Source organism: Lichenostomus cassidix, chromosome 3 (genome assembly GCF_008360975.1).
Source record: "Lichenostomus cassidix isolate B80296 chromosome 3, HeHo_3.0, whole genome shotgun sequence".
Lineage (NCBI taxonomy): Eukaryota > Metazoa > Chordata > Aves > Passeriformes > Meliphagidae > Lichenostomus > Lichenostomus cassidix.
Window position 1 is genome coordinate 76,388,861 of NC_139483.1, and position 26,819 is coordinate 76,415,679.

Here is a 26,819-nt window from a genome sequence, read left to right on the forward strand (position 1 = left end):
ACCTGAAGTAAGCACTCTAACTTACCAGGGGAAAACACTCAGATTGGAAAAGAAATGCAAAAATGAACTGGTGCAGATAGTATCAGCAAATCTCAGTAATGACTTATCTCCTGTATGGACTCTAGAAATCACACCACACTCTCGAGTCTAATTTTCTAAGCCCTGGTCAATGATCCCACAAGCCCAGCTAGTCCTGCAGCAATGAGACTGCCTCATTTTCCAGAAAGAATGAAACACTTTAGCATATGGAAAGCCCCTCCTTGTGCTGAGGATGGAGCTTCCTAGGGGGACAGTCTGTGACTTTGTCTTGAAGAATCCAAGCTAGCTAAGCTAGCCTCTTGCTTAGGGAAAACCCATTTCAGTGGGATGTTTGACATTCCTTAAGCCACTGGTCCTTAAAAATGCAGCTCAACAGAGGTGTACAAGGACAGCAGAGGAGGCAAGGAACTACACACCCCAAAGAACACAGCAGTGTGACATAAATTCCATAACCCAGTGCCACAGGTATAACTCCAAGCGCTTCCCAATCCCAAATTACCCAGGAACTGGAATGCATTTCTAGAATGCAAATCTGCATGGCATTATTTGTATACATTTTAGATTAAAAAATTCAAAATGTTTTATTTGGTTTTTACTCACTCTTAAGGATCTACCTTTCCGGTTTTTCTGATGAACATTTTACAGCTGTGTCCTGCAAGGCAACCTCTGGAGAAGGACAGTGGGGATGTCAGTTTCAGTCTTTCCCAGTGTTGACAACAACAGTGAGTCTCTGTACCACAGCGTGGTTCACTGCTCCTGGGTGAGGAGAAACACATCATATGTGGAGCATCACAGCAGACGGAGAAACACAGAAATTTAATACCAGTGCTTTCTGCAGCGTTCAGCTGCCTGCACACACCTGGGCAAACCCAGACATTTCCTCCTGAGGTTTACACACCCACTTCCCACTACAAACAAGTTCCAACCATGGCTCTCCAGTCTGGTTACCACTAACTGACCTCTGAAAATAAAATTGTGCAGCTCTCCCTGCTTTGTAAGGACAAGGAAAATGCAACAGAGACCTTCTTATCTTCCCAGAAATCATGTGACAAATATAAAATCAGGAAATGGACAAGTTCACAACCATGTTCACAAATGATGGAAGTCACTTGGCCTGCATGAACTTTTGAGAGCTGAAAACTGCTAAGGATAAATAATCTCTCTTGATCTCTGAAGCAGAAATCATTGCAGAAATGCCAGTTCAGTGACTTCAATTAGAAAATGCTGTTGGAAGACCTTACCATCCTTCTTTCCTACTAATTAAAACCACCACATAATTTAGCTGCTTTTGCTGTCCTTTTTCCTAATGTGTTCAGATCAGCAGATGTGTTTAAGTACAAAAACCACCTGATTATATATAAAGACATTGGAAAACTAAGCACTAGTTATGTCTGTGACTTGACCTTTTGGTACTGTTTTGCTGACTATGTTGTCAATAACAATGCCATTTTCTTGTGAATACACCTTTCTGTTTCATTTTAATTGGAAATACCAATTGAAATATAAAGATCCAAATAAATAAATGGTATTTAAACTACAGGTAGACAATTAACAGTCATTCTCAAGATGATGTGCAAAAAAGTCATAGCCTAAAGTTAGAACCAAGAAACAGAAACTGGAAAGACATCTCCAGAGCTCACCTTATCCCTTCTTAGAACTTGGATGAACTTATACACTACTTCTATATAGGAATATATGGCGTACTCTGAAAACAGTAAAACATCTCAGAGGTGGTACAAGTTCCATAGGTTATGTGCTGATACTATTGCACATAGGAACTGGAAAAATAGAAGGATCTTTAAAGCAAACAAACAAACAAACAAACCAGAAACATTATTGCAGGAACAGGATTAAGCCTAATTCAAGATCATTTGATTAGCCATATCATTCTGTTCACCTCACGAGGTTCATCAGGAACACAGCTACAGTGATTTCACTTGGGTATCTTATCTCTTATCTGTATTCTTTGAGAACTGTATACTAACAGAAGTAACTCTATATCTACACAAACAGTTTATCTGTCAAACAGTATCTACAGAATGAAATTAACACAACATGCTGCTAATTTACACACTGTTTGTTAAAGACTACTCACAAGCTGAAACTCAGTTCAAAGAAAAGGGTCTGAAAGTTGAAATAGAGCCATGTTCTGTATTTGTGAGGAAAACCAAGCGGCAGCAATTGGACAGAGGGGCAGACAGTGTAGGAGGGATCCAGCAGCAATGCTGTGAACTGTTTAAGAGCCCAGGCATGCTACCCAGCATCTTGTATAAGATCAGAGAACAAAAGCATGGGCAGATATTAAGAGCACTGGGGATTGCAGACAGATAACAGCTGACATGAAGCTGAGGAGGACGTCCACATTGTTACCTTTGATGAGGAAGAGGTCAGGAAAAATGCTGCCCAAGATGAATTGTGCAAAGCTGGACTGGAAAAGGCACTGGTGCCACCAACAACCGACAGCACACTGAGCAATAAGGGGGGCAAAAGAATTGCAGGAGGTATCCAGAAGTGCAAATGTAACTAGTGATGGTCTGGTCTCTTTTTCATGCTGGAAGAGGTTCAGATGAGCTTATGCTGCTTGCAAAACCAGAGGAATGAGACATGAGGGTGAATACTAAGAGAAGAGATGAAAAAGCAGTGAAATGGTTTAAGATTGTACCATCAGGGCAAGTGGAGGGGTTAGCAAAGGAGGGCAAGCAAAGAACTTCTGCTTCTGCTGAAGAATGAAAGGCTTGAGAGAAAGGAGATGAGAGCACAAGCAATGAAAAAGCTTCTTTAGCCAGTATTTTCCTCAAAACAATTGCTGAGTTCCAGGGAGGAAAAAGGGAATCTCCCAGCGGCAAGCCCACGCTGTCAAAAACCTTACTTGGACTGGAGAGTAAATATTTATAATAAATTACTACTTCTTTATAAACCACCATATTTGCTTAATGCACATGATTTAAGAAACACATAGGTATTTACTAAAACGCACTCCAGTCCTTTTAGGAGGCGGTATTTCAGATTTTCTTTAGGTGAAAAAAGAAAGTTTATATACTTCTGTCTTTTGTATCAGTCGTGCAAGTCTTTGTTAACAAAGATCATTCATATTTTTACCCTCCCCCCCCTTTTTGATGGATGCACAAATCACTTTAAAAAACCAGCATTGTAACTGTGATATATAAAGGAGAAAATTTAATTGCTGGAGATCAACAACAAAACTTTAATTATCCACAGTAAGACAAGAATTAGAGTTTAAGAAAGCATGACTGTAAAACACTAATAAAGCTGTCCTCATCTTTGAACTGCTGCTATGAATGTCAAGAATTTCACTGTAGATTAAATATTGCATTCATCTGATGTGCACTTTGTTTATATGCTGTATATAAACAAATGTATATAAAGAAAAATGTACAAATCTGGTTTTAGCCAAAACCATTATTTTTCATGCATATTAAATAAATTTTAGCAGCATAAATATTAGTTATTGTATTGTACAAAAGCAATTGTTCCTCTATAGAACCATCAGTTAAGTATCTTAATATACTTACATTCTGTTTATAAAATGCAAAGCATCTGTTTCACTACCTTTGAAATATAAATATGTTGAGCTCCAACATTCACTTGTTGTACCTGGAAAAATATTGTAAGTGATGCTGGAAAATACAGTGAGTCATAAAACAAAGACTGACAAGGCTAGACAATGTTGATACTGATGCTGTAATTACTATTTAGGTTTTAATCTTCTAAATCCAGGGGAGACAGGTTTCGTTTTACAACCAGTTTGTCAACTGGACAGTATCTTTGAAAATCAGCTGTTCACTTAAAGGTGATGTTTTTCCTCAATACTGAGACTGAATAAATTGGGGTACCTACTTTTCTCAATCAATCAACCAATCAATCAACCAATTATCATCAATCAAACCCTGTGTTGGTAAAGCCCACCTAGACCCCTCTTGAAACACATTTGTTTTATTTCCTAATGCTGAGAAATCTTTGGTCTGCCATGCTAAAGAAACAGAAAAAGAGCAGCATTCCTGAAAAAAGGCCAGTCTTACTGAGAAATGAGTTGCAATTAAAGCCTTTCACACATTAGCCATAAAAAACAGACACAAAATGATAGCATATGCAGCAGCAATTTTTTAAAACCAAATATTGGATTGATTGTACAAACCTGTCATAGAGAAGGGAGGCAAAAGAGAGCTGGCACAGTGCTTTATAATAAATTTGAGGAACAGCACTCATAAAGGGTAGTGTGTAGCCATCCATAGACGGTGCTCATATTTTGTTATTTACCAATTCTCTCCAAACTCTGGATGAAAGCAGAAACATATGTTCTGTTTTCTTTGAGACCTTTTTGCAAGTCCAACCCAATGCATTGGGGACACGTCCATCTCTGGCTGCACACCCTGCAGAGCTGCACTGTGACACCTCCCTGAGACCTTGGGCCAAGAAAAGATGATTTGCCTATGCAAAACAGCATCAAAAAAATGTTAGACCTAGCTGGTCTAGGTTTAGCACAGTGTACTGGATCATGGGTGTCTGAAGAGTGTTCAGTGATGTGCATTATCAGGGCATGATATATTGAATTTCTTTCAAGATGACCGGACTTCACTATTTGTGCAAAAAAGCTGGACTAGATGATGTTGCAGCAGCCCCCAGTAATGGCACTAAATGGAAAGCAGAGTAAAACCCTCTCTCACACCAGGGCACGGCAGAGAGACAGAGTCTGTTCGCAGACCCACTGTCATGGCTCATACCTGTTTTCATGCGGCAACATCCAGAGGGGGGAGATGGTAATTGGGTCTCTTTGTTCATTCAGCTCTTAATCTCTCTGTTGAGACTGACAACGGGGGAGACCATTAGTGTCAGCTCTGCTGGGACTTTCTGTTATTAAGGCTACTTAAGCTTTTCCAAGTAAATTGCATGTGTCAAACTAACAGCCCACAGAGATGGGCAAAAAAGCCATTACACAACTGCTCTCCCTTTCTGTTGATCCACCCAGGTGCAAGGGGGAAGGGAAAATACAAAACCTTGGAGACTTTGGTGAATTCTTTGCAATTCCCTGCTCCTCCCACTCATTATATTTCAATTTTACACTATTTACAGGCAATACATTAGTCATTCGCTCCACTTCTTTCTCGTAACTGGCAGTTAATGACTGAACATACAAACCCCTCACAAAGCTTTGCAATAGTCACCATGCTGGATGCACTTTGCTGGATAACTTAAGTATTAAAAAAATTTTGGTTTAGATTAGTTAAATTTCCTTCTACAGTCCGATGGAGAAAGAGAAGCAACTGTAATGCAAGCACAGGAGGGTCCCAGCTTCTTTCTGGCCCCTTCCTCTGACCACAAACAGACCTCACCTCTAATTTTCACACAGGTCAACTTAGATGGTGTGGACCCCATATGTAACAACGAACTGACCATCCTTTAGAGAAAATATTTTGCTAAGTCAAGGCTTTCATCTTACAGAAAGGGCTAGAAGTTGTTTCTAGACTGTCTGCTGAATTGTCATTATAGCCCTTAGCTATAAGGAGGCTAACAGGATTCCCTTTAACACCTTTTAACCACCATTCGTTTTTCTGTCATTTAAGCAGCACAGCCATTCCTCGTGTACCTTGAGCATATCTAACCTTATATATGCAAAAGTTAAGTAGAAAATAAGTGTGATCCTTGACCCTATTGTATCACAGGGAATTTGCTGTTAACTCTGATGATTTCAATCCAACTCCTGATACCCAGAGAGCTACAAGGCTTACAGTTGTTCATATTTACAAATGGCTTTAAATCTCTAACAATTTTTTTGGATCTTGGAACATTTAATTTGTGGGTCTTGCTCTATGACACAGCATGCTGAAGAATTCTTTATGCTAGGTGTAATGTTTGTTATTAAAATCCATGTAGGTTCTTGAAGCAAACAGGAATTGCCACCCTGCGATACACCCCCAAAATACAAATTCTAAAAGGGACAGTTCTTAGTTCAAATATGCGTTCAACTGAATTATGGCATTTCTCCATATCTTACTTCCCTCCCTTTTGCTAGTTTCTTTACTGCTTTTCAGAAGCAAATCAAATGAGAAGGGGAGAAATAGCAAGAGGGGAAGTTTCAGCAGATAGAACTTAGTCCACTTTAAGTTAGGGATACCAAGGAAAGACAATTGAGCTACCTGCAAGGCCACTGTAAGGCACACTCATTAAAACCAGATACTGTAACAGTCTGCAAAGCACAGACACCAGAGAACTTTTACGGTTCTTGCAGGAAAACATACCTTTATACATATGAACTTACTGGCTGTTTATTATTCTCTGTTTAAATGTTTTATGATGAACACAAGTAGCTGCATCACTGTTTCATTAAATACCCTGACATTTTAGCTGGATGCTTCAAAGAGATTTATACCCCTCCATCCAAAAGGGGCAAAAAGAGAGGCAAAGATGAACAAAGGGCTCTGAAGCACTGTGACCGTGGGAATGAGGTGCCCTCCACATGAAAACAGAAGAGCTCTTTAGATAACAGAACGGCCAGCCTACGAAATGTCACTTACTCAGCTTTCTCTAAAAGATGGGGAGTTTTAGGACCACCCTGCCTAGGAATTAATTCAAGAAAATGAACAGGCTGTTAGATTTTTTCTCTTGAAGAATCGGATGTCCATACTGCCCCATCTCTCTCCCTCACCATCACCCTGCACGAAAGACAAGGGACTGGGGATACATAAACACAGGTAGCCCAGACCCATTCTGTCCACTGACTGCAGAGCATGCTTATGGAGACAGAAATAGAAGGCAATCCATACTAGGCACTTAATTTGGAAATTCCAAACATCGCTTTGGAAGAAAAAGTCTGTTTCTATTCACTAAAAACGAGTCCCAGGCAGACAGGTTGGTTTAAGAGTCAAGTGTCTAAATTTGAATAGCCTAATGTTTCATTAACACCTGAAAAACTTTGCAAAATTACCTGTTTACTTTCTCACACTCATTCCAAATCATCACGTTTAGGAACTACTTTTCCTCACCTAATTTAAACTAAAATGCATATTTTTGTGTATGCATGTGAAGGCACTAGATTAGTCCCAGTTCTGTTTTGGATATTGAAACCCAAACATGGGATTCAGCCTTGGCAGTGGTTCCCACTGTACTGCCACTACTGACCATTTCCAGTCCTTCCATAAGAATTCAACTCTGAGCAGATGCACAGACACATCTGGACAGGCAGGCAGGTCTATCAGAAGGCATGCTCGCTGTGCTGGTGAGTGCATACCTGCTCAGAACCCCACCTGCTTCGCATCTGTGGCACAAATAAAAAGGGGGAAAGGCTCAAAATCAGCTAACATAACCGGACAGCTACAACCTGGATATTTGCAAAAAACCCCTAAAAATATCTCAAATACTTTCTGCTTTATTTGTGTTAAGAGTAACCAGTAAGCTCCAACAGACACAGCAGAAGCAAACAAACAAAAACAACAACAACAACAACAACAACAACAAAATTGTCAGGAGTTGGAAGGAAAACATTCAAAAGAAAATAATATATGTAATTTAAAGTATTTTTGTGGGGTTTTGTGGGTTTTTATACACACCAAGTAATTTACAAGGTCTTGTTAATTATGTATGCTCTGAATGTATATTTCTATAATACAGTCAACAGCCATTATTATTTTTGTTAAGTCATTTGCGTGCATGAAAGAAAACCAGGAAAACCACACCACCTTTGACATGAAGGTCTTCAACCACAACATTTGTCAAAGGTTTTACTCTAAAACTCTTACTAAATGTTTAAGGAAGCTTAACAGAAATACTGTCTGATTCCTGTTCCCTGCTCATCTGCACAAGAGGGCAATTTCCCTTTCACACACAGACAAGGATGAAGCCTCTGTTGATGTCGATGATCTAATAGATAGCAACAGATAAATGTTTTTGCAGAATGAAAGAGAAAAATCAAGTATCTCTGCAGTTCTTTGTCAGACTTTTTGATTTCTGATAACAGTAAAAAAAAGTGCAATGATTTTAAATGCCTACCAAAGCAGCACAAACTTCATGGAACAAAGAAGCTGGGTACTGAGATATACTCTAGATCTCTCTCATTTACTAAGGATTGCAGTATGGCATGTAGCAAGGAAAAAATTTAATTATTTATTCAGCTGTAACATAAAGCAATGCATATGATATGAAACAATAAAAAAAAATTTCCTTGACCAAAGAGAACCATCGGGAATTTCTGAAAGTGAGTCCATAAATAAAAAACAGTGATTTAATAGCAGGCAATTTAAATGTTCATATATTTTTCACAAATTAAGATAAAAACCATTTGATTGGTCATCTTGTTTGTATCAAAAACAAGAAGGAAAATGCTGCCTGAAAGTATTACACAAGAGTATCCTATATCTGTCATATCATGACACTAAGAATGAAGAAGTGCAGCAGCCAACAGGTAGCCAGGCTGTCTCCAGCTGCAGTCCATGGCAGAGGAACGGGATGTGACCAAAGCAAAGCAGCACACCTGTAAACCCATCCCAGCTGTAGAGCAAATCATTCTGAACATCTAATCCCTACCAGCAGCTAAATGGACACGTGGCTGGGCTGAAGTTTTGCCATTTGCACCCAGGAATCAAACCTCCCACAACTGCAACACAAAAAAATGCATTTTGCTCAGCTTTACACCTTCTGAAAGATGACCCAACAAGCTTTTATGTCCAAAAAGAAGATTCCCAAAGAGTTTTGTCAAGCAGCAGACTCAACTGGCATGTAAGTAAGGCATTGGAAGGAACTGGTTTAATTTTAAGAACTAATTTTACATGTGATTTTAAAAATGTAAAAGCTTGGCATCTCTGGTGATGATAAAGACACAATCACTTGCAAGAAAATATAAACCTTATAGTAAAAATTGGCAGTTCTACTTTTTAACCAAAAAGGTAATGTATTTTCACAAATGTCTATTCAGTACAAAGAAAAGTATTAGAGAAGAGTGAATTGTTTGTTTTTTTTTTTATACAGTATGAATGCTACTTTTCAATATTGTGCAGAGCTGTTTTTAGAGGGAATGATACTTCAATTACAATGGTGAAAAATAGTGGGTTTAAAAGAGTATTATTAATTATTCCAAATACCTTAAAAACTGGTTACAATACAAAAAACCCCATATATAACATTTTTCTTTTTGATATAACATTTTTCTTTTTGATAGTCCATTAACTGTTTTGAGGTTTGGTACATTTAGAAGGGTTTTTTTATTTTTAACTGTAAGTACCCACTGTATGTCAAAGTATACTTTGAAAAAATCCAGTACCAGCTCCATTTTGCCACACACTCTTAAAAACAAGAAGATTAGCTAATAAGGTTTTGAAATCTTTCACATAGGACATATTAAGTAACTTTTGACACAGTCAACAAATAAAGTTCATATTAATGGAGTACACATATACTGGAAACATCTGATACAAAACAGTTAAGAGAATAACATTCATTAAATGGGTATTTCCAAATCAATTAAAAGACCTTCAAAAGGATATAGATCAAAAGAGGAGCAGAAAGCATTTCTCAAATGAAGCTGCACATTGTGTAGCAAACACCTGCACCATTGTCAAAGACACCTGCAAGCTCCAAAGCCAAAGTCCAGTCAAGACAGGAAGAAAGCAGAGATCACAGTACCTGTGTCATGCCTGCTACTAATTACCTACTATGGAGCAAAACCACCTTCTCACCAGGAGAAAAAAAGTATTTACACATATGCTTCTGTATCTGTCTCTGCATGATAGATTTCTCATTAGACACTTTCATCAAAGTACACAAGACTGCTACCTGCCAAGGTTTACGAGTGAATTACAGAGACATCACTTCCTTGCCTCGCCTCAGAGCTGACAGTTCATCAGGGACACCTCGGCTGAGAATGGGTTCCCCAAATGCTGTGGGGTCCTGAGAGCAGTGGCTCCTGTTAATGCAAGGCCTCTTCTTACCACCTCGAGTGTATCATGTTCTCCTGCCTTCCGCTTGATTTCTATAGAGGACCACAGTGCAGCATTCCCTACCCTGCAACCCAGCAGAGAGAAGTGGGAGAAGGAACCCTCTCTGAAGGATCATACAAGATTATAGCTAGCCCAGTTTGAGCCCATGCTCTGTAATTTGGGCAACAAATTACTGGCTCCACTGGGGGTAGGGAAGAAGAGCACATGCCCTAGTGTGCCTGATCTTGCTGTAAGTAAACCAACTAATCCCCATCTGAACCACTTGAGTCGTCCAAAGCAATTATTTTAGAAGATGAACAAGACATCAGCCACTCTGTATTATCTATATCCAGACATTTCCATAAGGCTCTTGAATAAACTCAGACATTTCTTTTGTGCCCTCACTAATAACCACCTAATGCACAGAGTTGCCTCTCAGGGTGTGCTGGGCTTTGCACAGCTTTGGACATCTCCAGCATCAAGAGCCAGCAGTCCCTGGCTGCATCAGGGAGCAGACAGCACCAGGACTCAGTGAAAACTGAAACAGAGAGAAGGAGAATTGTAGGGAAACAAAAATAAAAAGCATTAGAGGTTCCTGATAAACCTACAGCATAAAAGCTGCAGAGGCAAGAGACGTACGCTGCTCTGCTTGTCAAAACCTCCTGTAGAGCTACGCTTCTAAGCAGGCACACAAGAAGTGTGGTTATAGCTGCTATTCATCAAGCCTCAGCATCACCAACACAGAGAACAGGAGAGTAAAGACAAAGTTCAGATGTCAACCTAAATTCTGGTTTCGAACTTCAGTCCTTCCGTGTAACATAATATCATAAGAAAAGGGAGCAAACAGCTCAGCTGCCAAAAGCTTGTCTAATTACCGTGAATTTGTTTGCTTCGCATTTCTTGAATTCCTTTCTCTTTGCCAGACAATTGACTAAGAAATACTCCTTTCCTCAAAAAAGCACTGAAGCAGAATAAATAGAACAACTAATATAAACTGGCAGCTGAAAATTAATCTATATAGTAGGCAGTCTGGAAGGCTTTGTTCATCCTTATGGCTTTGTCGGCTACAAAGCAGAGAAAACAAAAACAATCCCAAATACTCATGCACATCTGCACGCTGTTCATTAAACAGCAGCACTAATACTTAATCTCACCAGATGCTGGGATGAAACAAGCAGCACAGCCCCAGTGCACTGAAGTGCTGTTGTGCCAAACAAGAGCTGTTACAGCGCTGGCACAATTGTCTGAAAAACAAGCAGCCATACACGCCTGCACACACAAGCCAGCAAGAGAGCGAGTGCTTCCACTCCCACTTAAGTTCCTTCGAAGGCTCTCACACTTTTAAAACTGGTATTATTTGAGCCTGTTACACACAGATTACAGAGTAAACTTATGTTCTGGTTTTCCAAACTGACCTCTGTGCCCCCAATTCACATTCAAGCACTCTTAATGAAGAATTTTGAGCGATTATACCTAATTCTGTCATATTTATTTTCACATTCTTGTCAATTTAAAAGAAGCTGAACCTAAGAAAAGGAGGGAGTTTGCACAGTGAAACACCCTAATTTACCACCTCTTTGGTAAGGAGAAAAAACCCACAGCTGTTCTGTGACAGCTAGTATAGTGCTTGGTTATTAAGCACTTTATTCCTCAAATGTATCTCAAACACGTTATTACATCCTAATCACCCTGCAACTATAAAAAAATGTTTCTTGAAACCTATGATGAGTAGTTTTATAAATATTTCTTTAGCACTGAGCTGGGAATGAAAACATAAACAAAGAAGGCTGACTCTAAATGTTTATTACATTCAGGTGATGCTATTTGCCTCAGAGATACATTACACAACACAAAAATGTATTGTTTTATTCAACATAAATAGAACAATATGTTCATTTGAAGCATTCAGATCTAAGCTCCTGGGCTCTTCAAAGGAAAAGGCAAAGTCAGTAAAAGCAATTTGGGTTTTTTTATTTTTTTAAACTCTCGATTTATGGTGTCATATGGAGAAAAAAATCTTTGCATATAACTGCTCATATTAGACACTGCAGTATTCAAATATCATGGGGAAAAGCAATGAAAATAAATCACAGTCTTCTCCTTCCCTGCCATTTAAATGTATTTCATACAGGAAAGTAACCTCTAGCTGATTACTTGCAGCAGCAGCATCAATGTGTCACAGCTCATTTGCCAGAGCTGCAAGAATGAAGCTCATTCTGTGTTGGAGACATATCTCCATAAATAAAGTAAACAGGTGCTTGTGGAAATACCCTCTTTATGAGGTCTGAGTTTTGGGTTCTTGATCTGTAGCACCACTATCAAAGAAAGTTGACAGTTTCAGGTACCCACATAACAATGCATTTAAAAAAATTAATACTGAAACTGAGTTATTAACCAGGTCAATTCATACAGCAGTAGAATAAGTTTCTCAGGGAGGTGCTGGGATAATAAAAGCTTTACTATGCTGAAACATTAAAAACAGAAGTAAAACGAACTGAAAGATAAAGGAAGGCACATTATAGCCACTGCCATGTTATGGTTTGGAGCAGATCCAATACATTTTGAAGACAGAACACCTCCACAGCAGTGGACAGACAAAGCATCTTTCATTGAGGAAGCACTTACCTCTGTCACATACTTGACTGATAAAAGTGCAAGACACCAGGGTTGAGCATGAAGACCAACAGGGTGAGCAAACTGAAATCTTCCTTACACTCATAATATATTTATATATAGCAATTTGATATCTATATTTGACACATTTATATATATCCAATATATTTTTATATGTATGTTTTTATTCACATTACTTTCTATACTCTATATTGTGGTTTAAAAATACCTAAGGTGAGTCTTCCCTTCTCTTTCTGTTCTGTAACACCACCGATGACACTGAACCTGGTAACCCTGCTCTAGGCACCTTTGGCATGTATCCCTAGAGCTAAGCTCTAGCCAGCTCCAAATCCTGCTGCCCCAACCTCCAGCACCTCTGCCCTGGGGTAGGGCAAGCCTTGGCCACACTGGTCTCACCACCAACACTGCACATAACCTCCTGTCATTGCAGAAGAAAGCTTCTGCTCCCCACCAAATCCCCTCCAGTAACAGCTGGACCGGAGATGTCTCCTCTGAGCAGCTCACATCTCTCTTTGCATCAGCAGTCCCTCCCTGCCCTGGAACAGAATAAGCATGTGCCCAAGAGAGCTTAGTTTTGGCTTGTCTTTGCACTGCAGGTCTTGTGCTTGTGCTCCCACCCAGGCTGAAGGGAACTGCAGCAAGCCCCAAATACCAGCCCTGGCATGACCTGCAGCTGCTCAGCTGAGAGGCAGCAGGAAGAGGACAGCAGAAAAGCACTTGTGGAACTCTAACCCCAGGTGAACTGATGCATGTGTTCACACTGTCTGTGTCTGGAAGGACTACATCACTAAAAAGTGGAGAAAACCCTGGATATAAGGGCTAAAAGGGTTACAGCAAACTATCAACATACCCATTTCTATCTCTGTAAATTGTGCAATTCCTTACGGGAAGGATTATGTCCCCAGAGCACCATGCTGTGGCCAAAACACACCCCCACACCCCTCTTTGCAACGCCTCCTGGATAATCCCCAGCAAATAAATCCTCTCCCTGCCAACGGGGCTGTCAAGTGCTAATGGAAACAGTAGCTTGCAGGAGCAAAACTATTTCCAGCCTTCAAAGGGAAAAACCCCAGCCACTCCTGGCCACTGCATTTCTTCACTGAAACATAAACACAAAACAAAATTACGTATGAACAGCAACTGTGTTTAGTTCTCCTACTTGTGTGTGCACATACATGCATATATATATATATTTTTTTTTTTATATATACACACATATATATATTGCACTGCCGTCTGTCAGAGGCTTCTACCAGCAGCTGCAGGAGGCAAATGCCCCCCTGCCTAATCCCCTCTCCATGTGGGAAAATAGCTCATTTAACTAGCTAAATGCATGCTATATATTTTCTTTATCTATATGTATCATTAGAGATTCTTTTCTCTGTGTCATGAATGAATTGGGGAAGAGTCACTGATTTCTAATGAGGAAGAGCAGAAAGGCAGGGTGACAATAAAGGGACCCTGTATTAATCAAATGTCCAGCCCAGACAGCAATACTGAGGCCTTAATCTCTGTCTAAGAGAAGTGTTGCTCAAAGCTTTCACTCAAATAGAACAGGAGAGTTTTCACATAGCAGGTGCTGCACTTGCTGCAGCAGTGTAAAACTCCATTATTCCAGATTTCTGGTAAACATTAGAAAAGAAAGAAGGAAAAGAAGAAAGGAAACAATACAAGCAGCAGCCTCAATGCAGAGGGAAGTGGGAAGGAATGGGATTCTTTGCTAAATTCTCACATTATTATGCATTTACAAATTTAAACAGACTAAACACCACCATGGGCCAATGCACTTGTTCCTCATCTGCAAGCCACAGATGAGGCCACATTTTCTTCTAGCACTGCTCCCCACATGACTGGTGGTACCCAAGCAGGACAGAGACAGAGCATCACAAAACATGAGTCTACACAGCTCTATGGCACAGCCTTGCCTTCACATGCCTTGTGCTGGGAGCCTGCTCTCATCTCTTCCCTAAAGGATGTTCCTGCCTCTTGGCTGAAGCAGCACAGGCCTTTTCTGTGCCCATCCAAATGCACTGCTGGTGCAAAATATTTCCCTGCTCAGGGAATCTGGCAGAGCCTTTGTACACCTCCTTTCCTCATCTACTTTCTAACTTGCTTCAAACCCAAGGAGAAAAATGTATCTTGCCTTTCTTGCCTGAGCTTCTAAATGTCTTTCTGTAACAGAATTACTTAAGTGAAGTGTTTTGGCATGAAAATTGTGTGGAAGACTCTTAAAAATGACCTGCCAAAGAAAACATATCCTCTGCCCCTGCAATATTAAATTACACATTTAGGTGAGGAGAAGCAAACTCCTGTTCATTACTTGTATTACAAATTCATGTCTTGCCTCTCCTGGGATGCCACATGAATGACTGGAAAGATGATGTCAGAGTAAGCATCACAGCAAAAGTGCCAAAGAAAAGGAAAAATCCTTTCTGTTACTTTTCTTTGTTTTGGATTATGCTCAGGAAGATGCATCATTCAGTACAATTGCCAAAGTGTTTCCTGCATAGTACCAGTCTGCAGCCTAGAGCTGGATATATGCCCATCCTGACCACGCTGGTCCTCCATGGAGACCTCCAACACATTAAGAGAAGATTGAAGCACTACTATAATGAAAAGTAAAGCAATCAAGAGAAACAGCAGACCCTTTCAGACTTGCTGCATGCAACATTGAAATAAAAATCATATTGTTTTCTTCTTTCTTTCACAGATGAACTACAACCAAATAAAGCAGTGGGTGGGATTCCTAGACCTGGTGAGGTCTTTGCAGAGTCTAATCTTCCCAATTATCAGCTTCATGAAACACACAAGTAACACTGATTCTCACATCTCATGCATTAATCTCTAAAACCTATACAAATTTACAACTCTTCAGCTCAAAGCACCATGACTTCAGTATGTTCACTCAGCTGTACCAAGCACATTCCACACCTTGTATTTCTCTCCTACAGTTTCACTTGAGTCTGCCATCCTCATCACTCTTCCCTAAAAGCAGCTTACTGTTTGCATTTAAAATATAAACAATGCTGTTTAAACATTTTAGATAAACCTTTTATCAGTCATGTTCATATACCAAAAATAATGTTGCAGTCATTCAATTCTCACACAATATGTAAGTAGCTGCCTTAACATTCTAGGCCAGATACCGTTTCCAAAGTCGTGCCACAGTTTAGGATAAACGCACAGTATCTGCAGCTCCAGCAGTGATCGGGTAACATCAGGTAAAATTACCACAAAGTTCTGATGAAGATATAACCATTTATTATGTGAATATAGTCTGATTAAATATCCACCAACAATTATGCTGTAGCAAAAGAACTGTTTTACCTTCAGAAACTAACACAAACATTCATTTATGAAATGTAGGAAATCAAGCTTAGGTCACTGTTATCCAATCCCATCTTACCCAAAAAAGGATGCTGTAGATGTTGAAGGATCATATGGAATCAAAGGAGATGTAGGTTTTCTTATTTCTCTTCCCTAGCCATACACTTCTGGCCACTCTGTGAGGCAAGAAGAGCTTTTGGTCCAGCTAAGCCAATATAGCTGCTCATTTTCCTGCCTTGTCTTGTTATACAAAAGAAAGCCCATGAGAGAAAATAAAGGGGAGATCAGGATATGCTGCAAAATATTATCAATTAAAATGCTCAACCGATGTCCCTACACCTGTTTAGGTTCGTATTTATAAACTTGCTGAGAAGAGTGAAAACATGAATTCTACAAAGGAAGGTCAAGACTGTCATTGAAAAGGTGAAAAGAAGAAAAACTAAAAGAATCACAAACTGCCATCCCGCCCTTACCACCCAGAAATAAATTGTTAAGTAGCCACAAGGAGAATACAAGAATGGAAGTAAGCTAACAAAACTCAAACAACACAGAATTAATAAAAAATTGTGTCTGATGTAATGTTCCTCTTTAACAGGGTAACCTCTCATTGGGCAAAAAGAAAAGCAGTGTATGCATCTTGAATTCAGTAAGGCTTTTGACACCAACTCATGAACTAAGGATATACAACCTATGGGTGCAAGCTAGGTGCCCAAGTGGTTTAGAAAATCAACAGCTCAGTAGTTATCTCTGACAGTTTCCTTATCAAACTGTCCTGCAATTTCTAATAGGCTCCTGTATATGTATATGCTGGGTCCAGTTTTGTTCAAAAGTCCCATTTCGAATCAAGGGAACAGAGATGACACTTGTGAAATCTGTCTCTAACATCACAATGGGTAAAGTTTCAAGACCTTGAGAGAGAAGCAGATCAAGACTTTTCGAAGTCATTTCAAATTGCAGAAATGGTCTGGAATAAAGAAGGTGCAATCAATAAATTGCAAAGTTCCACATTTAGATAGGAATAATCAAGTCTACAAATGCAAAAATAGGAAGGAACTGACTAAGCAGCAGTACTGGAGGAAACCACCTGAGAGACACAGTGAACCAAAACCTAAACGGAAATAAAGAACACAATGCTGAAGGATAAAAGATGCCTCTCAGGCTGGACATGTTGGTAGTGGCTAGAGAACTGTTGATTTTAGTAGGTAAAGGCAGAAAAATGCAGAGGTTCTTTTGTTTGAATAATATATGCCAGTGTGACTTACATTGTGATTTAAAACCAACTTTTTTTTAAATGACACAAAAAATAAATTGATGTTGATGTAAAGCAGCCTGTGTTTAATTAATTTAGCATAGCTTGATAAAGAAACCTTAGGCTACTTATCAAAGTTGCTTGTGTTTCTCCAGATCTCTTCACCTCAAAAATGGGACTAAGTGAAGTATGAACACTGATAACAGTTATTTTTCACTTGAATGTGACCACTAGACCATATTAAATTACAGTAAAACTCACCAGAGGGTTTTCTGAGAAAGGCAACTTCTACATCATCTCATGTTTACTAATCAAATTGGTTTAAAAATGTGCATGAAAAGCTGAGCACTTGCAGCTGCTCATTGGAAACTGAGTGAAGGAAAACAGTCCCAAAGCTGAACCTCTCCAGTGTTAACTCCAAACCAGCACAGGTTTCACCACTTTCTACAGAGCTAAACAGCTTTGTCATTTCAGAAATAAATTTTAGCCACCTTTATGTGGGAAAACTGATTTCTATGCTCCTTTTATTTCACAATTAGAAGCATTCAGCAAAAAGGATCTTTGTATTTATGACTATTAAAATCTTAAAATATGAAAACCTCCTTTAGCAAGCTGTCAATTGCCATCCTTCTTACAGTGGAATAAGATGATCTTGCACTTTGACTATTTAAGCAAAATGTGCATTTCCCATTTAACATAACCCCCTACTGACTACACCACATTACTGGTACAGTACAGTCAGAGACACCAGGGAATTTTCAATGAACTGTTAAAAAGACTTTCTCTGCTTTAGGAAACATTCAATCTCTAAATATAAAGGTGTCCACAATTCTGTAAATCGGAAATAATCCTGAAAACCCCATTTCCCATAGATAACAGCAGTATATATGCTCTTCAGTCATTCTTAATAAACACTATATCTATATGCCACCATATTATTATTGAGCATATTTATGATACCAAAAGAAGCCATGTCCTGCCTGTGTTACTACCATGATGGTCTTATGGAGAGCCTGGTGAGCATGTACACCAAAGCAGTTCCAGAGTGACCACGCCTGGAGTAACCTAGACCATCTGAGAAGAACTCAAATTAAGAGAGCAATGAGAAGAGAAAAAAGTCAGACAGACGAATAAGCAGCAATTAGACAGAGGTAGCTAGGTCCAGTGATGTGACCAGAACACCTATCTAAATTCCAGTCCCAGGCCTGACAGAGTAATTTGATTTTCCTGTACTTCTCTTTTACAAGCTATAGAGACACTGATTCCAGACTTACTGTGACATACAGTGATACTGCAAGAAGTAATGTACTACCATTGACACCAGCTAAGTTTCTTAGAATGAACATAAAAGATGAAAATAGAGAGTATGGGAAAATATTGTAGGGGAGGAAAAGGAAAAAATTAAGAGGAATGCAACAAACAAATAAAAAACCCCCAACCAAATAGCAAACAAAAAAGCTTTGAAACAAGGAGTTTACAGTAGAAATTGAAACAGACTCTTTAATATCTTCCAATCTCCTTTTTAAGATGAAAAATTGGAAAAATCATTAATGTTTCTGAAATACATGTTTCCATTAAGTCATGTTATGGCAAAAACAATACAACCCAGCACAAAGCCAGGCAACCTCTTTGTACAGTCTATAGAAATAAATATGTACAAATAAGAGGTGTGTGTATTTAAGGAATATTCTCCAGGATCCTTATACTGACTGATCACAATGAACCAGGACACATGTTCTGGGAAAACAGCATCTTAAAAAAAAAATTAAAAATTACTGATCTGCTTTCTGAAGACTTATTTAGGGCACATTATCAAATTGTCCCTGTGGCAAAAATTTCTGCTGGCCAAAAGGTACTTCTGATTTCCCCAAGCTTCAGCCTCTTATTTTCAGGAAGAAAGGAACACTGTGTGAGTCTCCTGAAAATTAGCTTTGTTGGCTCAGCCTTCTACTTTGAATGGAGCAGAGGTTCATAAGCAATGTAATTTCAGAAATTACTAATGCTACTCAAACTACCATATGCCTCTATTTTTACACTGTCCTCCATTCTTCTGCCAGATGCTTCTCTTCTTTCATTTCATCTGCCTAATGAACCTCAGCTATTTAGGCCCCAGTGCTTTGATTTTAGAAAATTATGTAAGATACTTTAATAATAATGATAATGTATTTTATAAGAAGATGACTGACTGCCTCAGTCTTTTTTCAAAAAAGGTAACATTTAGTTTACCTGTATCAAAAGGTATTTGGTGGTGCCAATATCCCAGCTTCCAGAGGGTGAAACCAGAGACAAATCTCCAGCCAGAATTAAAACAAGCACAGGAAACTTACAGCAGCTATGGTCATACACATGGAAACATACACCACATGTTGTCCCCATTGGGGTGGTGGGTGTTTTGTTGGTTTTTTTGCACTGACAAAGAAATGACAATGTAATATGGATGATCTAACAGTCTACAAGGATCAAGGATCACAGCATAGAGGATTCCAGACCTGTGGATGGTTTGATTATCCTGGGATCCCTCTGAGTCTAGCAAATCTCGCTCTGTTATTTTGATCACCTCTAATGAATTAGTATTGTAAGACCCCCTGAAGCCTTTCATTTTGTCTTTATGCCTCCATCATACATAATAAATTTAAATTGCTAACTTGAATGACCTTGGAATATAGGCAGCTGTGTGATTCATTTTTAATTTGCCTTAATCGAAACACTGAGGAAAGAATATAAAAGTTGAAAAGCAATATTCAAATTCACATTTATTACTGCTCTCAAGGGTGCAATTCATCTACCCTGAGGAAGCCAAAGAAGGGTGGAAGGTCTCATTTGGATGTTTTCTGGCACAGCAAGGACCACTGTGACAAAAGCAGAGCATAGCAGTCACAAGAAGTTGTGCTGCTCTGGGTAGAAGAGTTACAGAGCAGATGCAACCTCCACAAGGAATCCTCACAACCCGCCATCTGACTTACAGAGTGGTGCCACCACTTCTGAATAGAAGTGAAGAGGCAAGGCTGGAAGGAACTCACAGCTGTAGGTGCTCAGGATCAGCACCAAAAGCTGCTGTCACACTCGCAGGGTAAAAGGGAGCTCTAAAACTGGAGTACAGCTCTCACTGCATCCACAAAAGTAGCTGCACTAACTGGGAACACAAAGCATCTCAGGTGTCCTTTAATGCACTGAGCAGTTCCCCAGCTGCCTAGGGGACATGCTCAGGAGGTGAGAAAGGTACCAAGGGTCAGTAAATTACATCAACTAAGAGTTTCAGAGTTGACTTACTCATTTATGTTATGCAGAGGGATTGCATTTCCACATTGCCCTGTTATGTATTGTGTAATAGGGTAAAAGAGCATTTTTCTCTACCAGATGAGATGAGCTTTCTTATTTCATAACACAGCTGTTTTCACTGGCAAGAGAGATTTCAAAGACAAGTTAAGCTTCTTGCATACAAAACCACCGGTAAGAGGAAAGAGGTCAGCTCCTCACCTGTGTCAGGAAGGAAAACATTAGCGCAGCTTTAGTGCAGTGTTAGCTTGTCTGCTTTATTTTTAATGAACCGTGAACAAGCCACCAACTTTGACTAACAGTTAATGCCTTGACCCAGCACATACATAAAACCAGACTTAGCCCCAGGGAACAGATTTACTCCCAAGGTCAATCTAACCAGGGGGAAAAAGTGTTATATATGGGTTTAGGTTGATCTCATTCAGCTGCAGCACAAACTGGGGCCAAACACGCTGCAGGAATGACCTTTGTGCAAATATGCCACAAGGGGCAGCTAACAGGTATTACACAGGCCAGAAAAAAGGAGCCTATTAATGCAGGGCTGCAGGAGAGGTTTCAGAGCATGGAGTGACCCTCTTTCCTCCTGTGCCTTCTGCTGCTGAGAGCAAAATGACTATGCAGGATAAAGCACTGTGCAGGATACTGGAGCAAAAGCTGTACAAGAGGGTAATGGCTTTCTGATCCATCAACTAGAAGTGGATATTCAGCGATTTGTTTTCAAGAGGTATCTTTTTTAAATTGCTTGTGATATAGTTCTCACACGCCCACAGCAAAGATTACCATGGAGCCAAACAACCCTCCTAACTTGGCAGTTAGTCCAATCCTAACAGATGGATTCAAAGTATTTCTCTCTTTCTTCTCTGCTTACAGTAGCTTTTTAGGCAGGTGAACACAGATGGCAAAATGGCCTTTTATTTCAGCAACAGCTAGATCCAGATGATGTCAGCATACAGTAGGTAAAGAAATAAATACGACAAGCTGTAGAATCAGTAATGAAGTTACAACAACCCTCATGAGTAGGTACTCACCTCTCCTTGTCCATTTTGGAAAGCCACAAATGCACCAAAACATTTCCTGTAAGGGCAAGTGAGGAGAAGGGGAATCCTAAATTTGATCCCCTTCTAGTTTAAGGAAGTTGTAACAAATTTATCTTTATGCCCTAACCTTTAAAATACTAACATTAAAAACTCATGAAACAAAACACATGAGCACAGTCATAAGCACTTCTGAGAAAAAAATGGCTATCTAGAGATGGCTGGCTCGCTGTGGCCACCCTACTGCTGTTCCCAGCTTCCATGACTGACTGAATGACCCACTTTACTGTCCCACTTATTTTTTCCTTAAAAATATTAGGAAATGAAACTTGCCTTCCTTTCAGTATATGAATGGAAAGTAAGAAAACGGAATACACTCACATAAAATAAATCTCTATGAACAGTAAAGACAAATATCATCCATTACAACCACCAACTGCCATGGGAGCAGAGCTTAACTCTGACACTGGGGAAACATCTGCCTCCAACATCACCACCAATACCTGCCAAAAACAGAATAATCAGCTCCCAGCTGATGCTGACAGACGTGTAAGTGCAGGACTAGTGCTGCCTTATGCAGTATTTCCTCACCTGAGCACACCAAGGACAGAACTGTCAAAGATGGGGAGTGGAGGTGGGACATGGTCACTGATTAACAAGTCCAGGCAATCCTTCTGCACAGCTCAGCAGTAAAAAAAATTGTCTGATTGGAGAACTCGGCATTTCTTGAGCTCCCTGGCTGGTCCAAGTTGTTCCTTACAGTGGTTTAATCATAGTTGGATGCCAAGCACCCACCAAAGCTGTTCTGTTCTCCTCCTCAACTAGACAGGGGTGAGAAAATATAATGAAAGGCTCATGGGTCAAGCTAAGTACAGGGAAACATCACTCACCAGTTACCATCACAGGCAAAACAGACTCAACTTGAACTCATTACCAATTACATCAGGGTAGGATAAGGAGAAGTAAAACCAAATCTTAAAAGCACTATCCCCTCACCTCTCCCTCCTTCCTGGGCTTAACTTAATTCCTGATGCTCTGCCTTCCTCCTCTGGAGGACCAGGATCAGGGAAGGACTCCTCACACTCTTCCTCTGCTCCAGCCTGGGGTCCCTCCCACAGGAAACAGTCCTCCACAAACTCCTCCAATGTGAGTCTGTCCCACAGGCTGCAGATCCTCACAAACTGCTCAGGTGTGGGTCCCTCCCATGGGGCGCAGCCCTTCAGGAACAGGCAGCTACAGTGTGGGTCCCCTGTGGGGTCACAAGTCCTGCCAGGGGGCTTTTCCAGTGCAGTCTTCCCACAGGATCACAGCTTCCTTTGGGCATCCACCAGCTATGGTGTGGGGTCCACCATGGGATACAGGTGGATCTCCACTCCTCCATGGACCTTTTGGGCTGCAGGGACACAGCTGCTTCACCACAGGCTGCAAGGGTATCTCAGCTTTGGCTCCTGGAGCACCTCCTTCTCTTCTTTCCTCACTGATCTTGGTGTCCACAGAACTCTCTTTCACATATTCTCACTCCTCTCTTCTCTGGCTGCAATTTGTCTGTGTGCAGTAACCTTCTCCCCTTTTTAACTCTGATATCCCAGAGACACTACTGCCATCAGTGATGGGCTCGGCCTTGCCCAGTGGGGGCTCCATCTTGGAGCCAGCTGGCATTGCCTGTACAGAACAAAGAGAAAGTTTCTGGCAGCTTCTCAGAGAAGCAATCCCTGTAGCCCACCTGCTGCCAAAACCTGGCTGTGCAAACCTAATGCACTCCTCACCTGGAGAAGCGCCATTCCCAGCTTCCTGCTGGTCTGCCTGGTCACTATGGTCATGTAAGTCTTTGTGCACCTGGACATTAAGCTTAGCCCAGTATTGGTGAGTTATGAGATTTGCTGTCATTTAAACCTGAGTAATTGTACTACCAATCTGTATTTGTTACTGTTCTGTTACTTAGAAATGAGCCATTGCTCTGCTGTCTGATACTGGACCCTGCACCAGAAGTCACTGGGCTGTCTTTAAAATCCATCAAGAACTAATTCACTCATTCCTTAAGCATCTGACCACTAGTGATTTGACAGGTAACAAGAGAGGAGGGAATGCCTGCAGAGACTCAACACCTAACACAGCATCAAATATATATAGACTGCAAGTTTGCCATGAAGAAAAGAGAGACAAGTGCAGGATCATCAGGATAGTCTATCACCAACTCAAATATAGTAATCAGAGAAAAGGTGGAAGAGAGGTTCTCTTTTTGGAGGCTAGTTTTGTGGCACCAAGAGATGCTGATCTCTTTTTAAATAAAAACCAAGAAATTATTTATTACTAGCTTGAAATTTTGACCAGCATGACCACTCTTCAAAATATGAGATCAAAACTTGCAATGCCCTGTCCAATCACTGTCGGAATAAATGACCTCCCGACAGGATCTCACTGCTACACCTCTGAAGCTGAATACCCAACATAAACCTCTTGGTGCAGACGTCCTTGCCTGCTTTTTTTTTCTGAATGGTTATATTTTCATCATTGTCATTACCTTCACCAGATGCTCACTGCTCAAAAGCTCAGTCAAGGGTAAAGGACAAAAACATGGCAATGATGTAAGGGCAGCTGTGAAATGATTACTAGAGATGAAATCAATAGCAGTGCGCTACTGTTGGGAGATCAGCAGTACAATTGAAAGGTACTGAGCCAAAGTGGTTTCATCTTCAATTAGGAAAGCACTGTGTATGAGGACCTGATTTAGTTTCCTTCAGATTTTTAAAGCACTGTTCCAGTAGACAAAGTATTGTGTATCTGTTTTTAAAGCACTGTTCCAATAGACGAAGTATCTGTGAGGTTTCCACAGATCTCTAGGCATCCCATCCAGACCCAACTATTATGTGGTATGAATGAAATGAGAAGATACTAATCAACATATATACTGGGGCAATATGAAAAGACTTTGCCACTTTTAAAATAAATTAATTTGTACAATGACTGAAGTAAGAATTCAGTTCTGGGGTTTATGTTGCATGTATTCTGCTTGCCAAAAGAAATACAAGATACTAGTGGGTCAAAGGATGGTTTCATATAGGAATATAATTGCATCCAGTGGTGGGTTGAATACTCCTTTAGCAATGGAGTATTTACAGTAAGCTTTTTTTAAATACCTATATACAATTTAGATAGAAGAAAAAGTCACACATCATTCTCTGAGAGAACAGGAGGCTGCTACAGCTATTAACTCATTTTGATACTGCCTTAATGGCTAAACTGTCCAAGACAACTATTGGCAGTGTCTTATTTTAAATACATTGTTAGGAGAGAAGCTCCAAAATGAAACTAATCTTTAAAGACAGAAGAATTAAGCTACTTTTCCATGTAAGCTATGCAAGTTCTCTTTGTCAGACTTTCACTCTGCATTTGTAAGCACAGTAACTTACAGCATATTACTTCCAAGAAACAATGTGTTTGTGGGATGACATGGAATATAACATACTTCGTGAGATACATGTTCAAAAATGAAGAAAGCATGTTCTGGTTATTGAACTTGTCCACAAAATGATGGGTATGTCTTTCAAGAAGCAGTTCTAAAACAACTTATCAGTCCTGCTTTACTCCCAGGAAACACAGTACTGTAATGTATGCTGGCTCACTTGAAGTACAACAGAAGGTGAAACAGAAACAGCAGGAATATCTACAACCAATGATCTGACCAGCAAACTAAAGCACATTCTATAGGGAAACCTCAGCTGCTTCTTTCATGGGAAGCTGGGTACAAAAGAACCCTGATGTCTTTTTTTAAAAACAGATCTGCTCTCCCTCATGAAAAAATGTGATCCAAAATTTGGTGTATTGGAGATTCTGTATGGGTTTTCACATCTATCTGGTTTGCCAACTCGGAGGATTTTGCATATGGTGAGACCCAGCTCCACATTTACCTCTGTTTGAGGAGCTAGTATTTTCCTCCTCAGGAGGTTAAGAGACACCTAACTAACACCACCATCCAAATTGACTTGCAGCCCCTGGAAAGGCTCGTGGCTGCACAGATGCTGCCACACAACGAAGCATTCCAAACCTGCCTTCCCTTCCTGTTTAGGAACTGAGTAAGACAGAAGCCATTCTTACAGTTACAGATCTCCCTGAAACAGAAAACACCAAACACCTGGTTATGACCACTCCACTAGCTCTCCTGCAACACTATCATATTACATTTTGACTATCATACAATAAAGAGCCCTCTGTCTTCATTAAATGAATGAGGAAGTAGCAAGCTGGGGTTAGGGTGAGGAGGGCAGCAACAAGAGAGCAGACATCCTGCAAAACATGTTCAGTCCTGGATGCTACGTCTTGGAGATCCGCAGCAACAACACTAGGCAACAACCTGTTTTTTTGGTTTAAAAAAAAAAAACCACCACCCAAACCTTCAGAATGGGCAGAAAGCTCCTCATCTCCATGCCATTCTGCAGCAAGTGTAATTTACAGTCACAAATTCTCTTGGGCAGGTGTGCATTGCAATTTTTATAATATCCAGTATTTTCTGACTTGGATCAGTAGCTTCTATGAGCCCATTAAAAAAATAGGAAATGTCTGAAGAAAACTGAGGATACCAGCTCCTCCATCTTGCCTTAAGATCAGAGCCTCACTTTTACAGGAATGTTAAAGAGTTAAGACTGAGGAAGTCCCTTTGCTGGGAGAGGAGACTGTCACCTGCTGGCACAAGAGGAAAGGGTATCTCAGCACACTTGCAGGGAACCAATGTGTCTACAGCTTTATTTTCTGCAGCTGGTGGCATGGGTTATTGGGGTGGTTCCCTCACAAGTATGGGGAGAAGAGGCTGCCTTGCTCTTGCAACTTGTTTTACCCACTTCTGGTTTCTCTCCTTTCTTGCTTGGCAGTGGAGGGAAGTAGCCCCATATAGCCAGATATCTTGCAGTGCTCCTCAACAAGCACCCTGCCAGGGCATTTCCTCAGCACTGAAAAGATCTGGATGTTTGCCACTGCATTCCAAGGTCTCCCCCTGAGATCTGAAGGGAGGCTGGCTGCTGCAACTGCTCAGAAGAACAAGCAGCATGGAGAGGGAGGACAGTCTTCCCAGCCAAACCCCCTGTACATAATAAAGAAGTGGAACACAGAACTTGGGCGCAGCATGGAAAGCAGCTGCCTACCTCCTGAGTTAGACATTTTGTCCAGAAGATTTTCATACAAAATAAGCACTGGAGTCTCTAAAAAGCTCTCCCAGACAACAGTGGCTGCCAAGCCAATGCACCAGCAGCCAATACAAAAAAATGGAAGAATCTGTGGAGACAGGGCAGCTCCCTCAAAGCTGGAAACTGATGGTTCTAGCAGCAATGCTGAAAGGATGCT

General features: G+C 40.4%; 1 protein-coding gene across 6 annotated transcripts in view; it reads right to left on the bottom strand.

Annotated features, from left to right (window-relative positions):
• The window catches only part of ANKRD6 (ankyrin repeat domain 6), a 95,830-nt gene that overhangs the window by 50,875 nt on the left and 18,136 nt on the right, over positions 1–26,819 (bottom strand). For 4 of the 6 annotated variants that reach the window (XM_085056353.1, XM_085056351.1, XM_085056346.1 and 1 more), the window contains one exon: positions 640–795. The exons of 1 other annotated variant lie outside the window; for it this stretch is intronic. The gene's annotated coding sequence lies outside the window, so the exon portion shown is untranslated. The remainder of the gene's footprint in view (positions 1–639; positions 796–26,819) is intronic. One more of the 6 variants, XM_085056349.1, reaches the window with a different exon arrangement.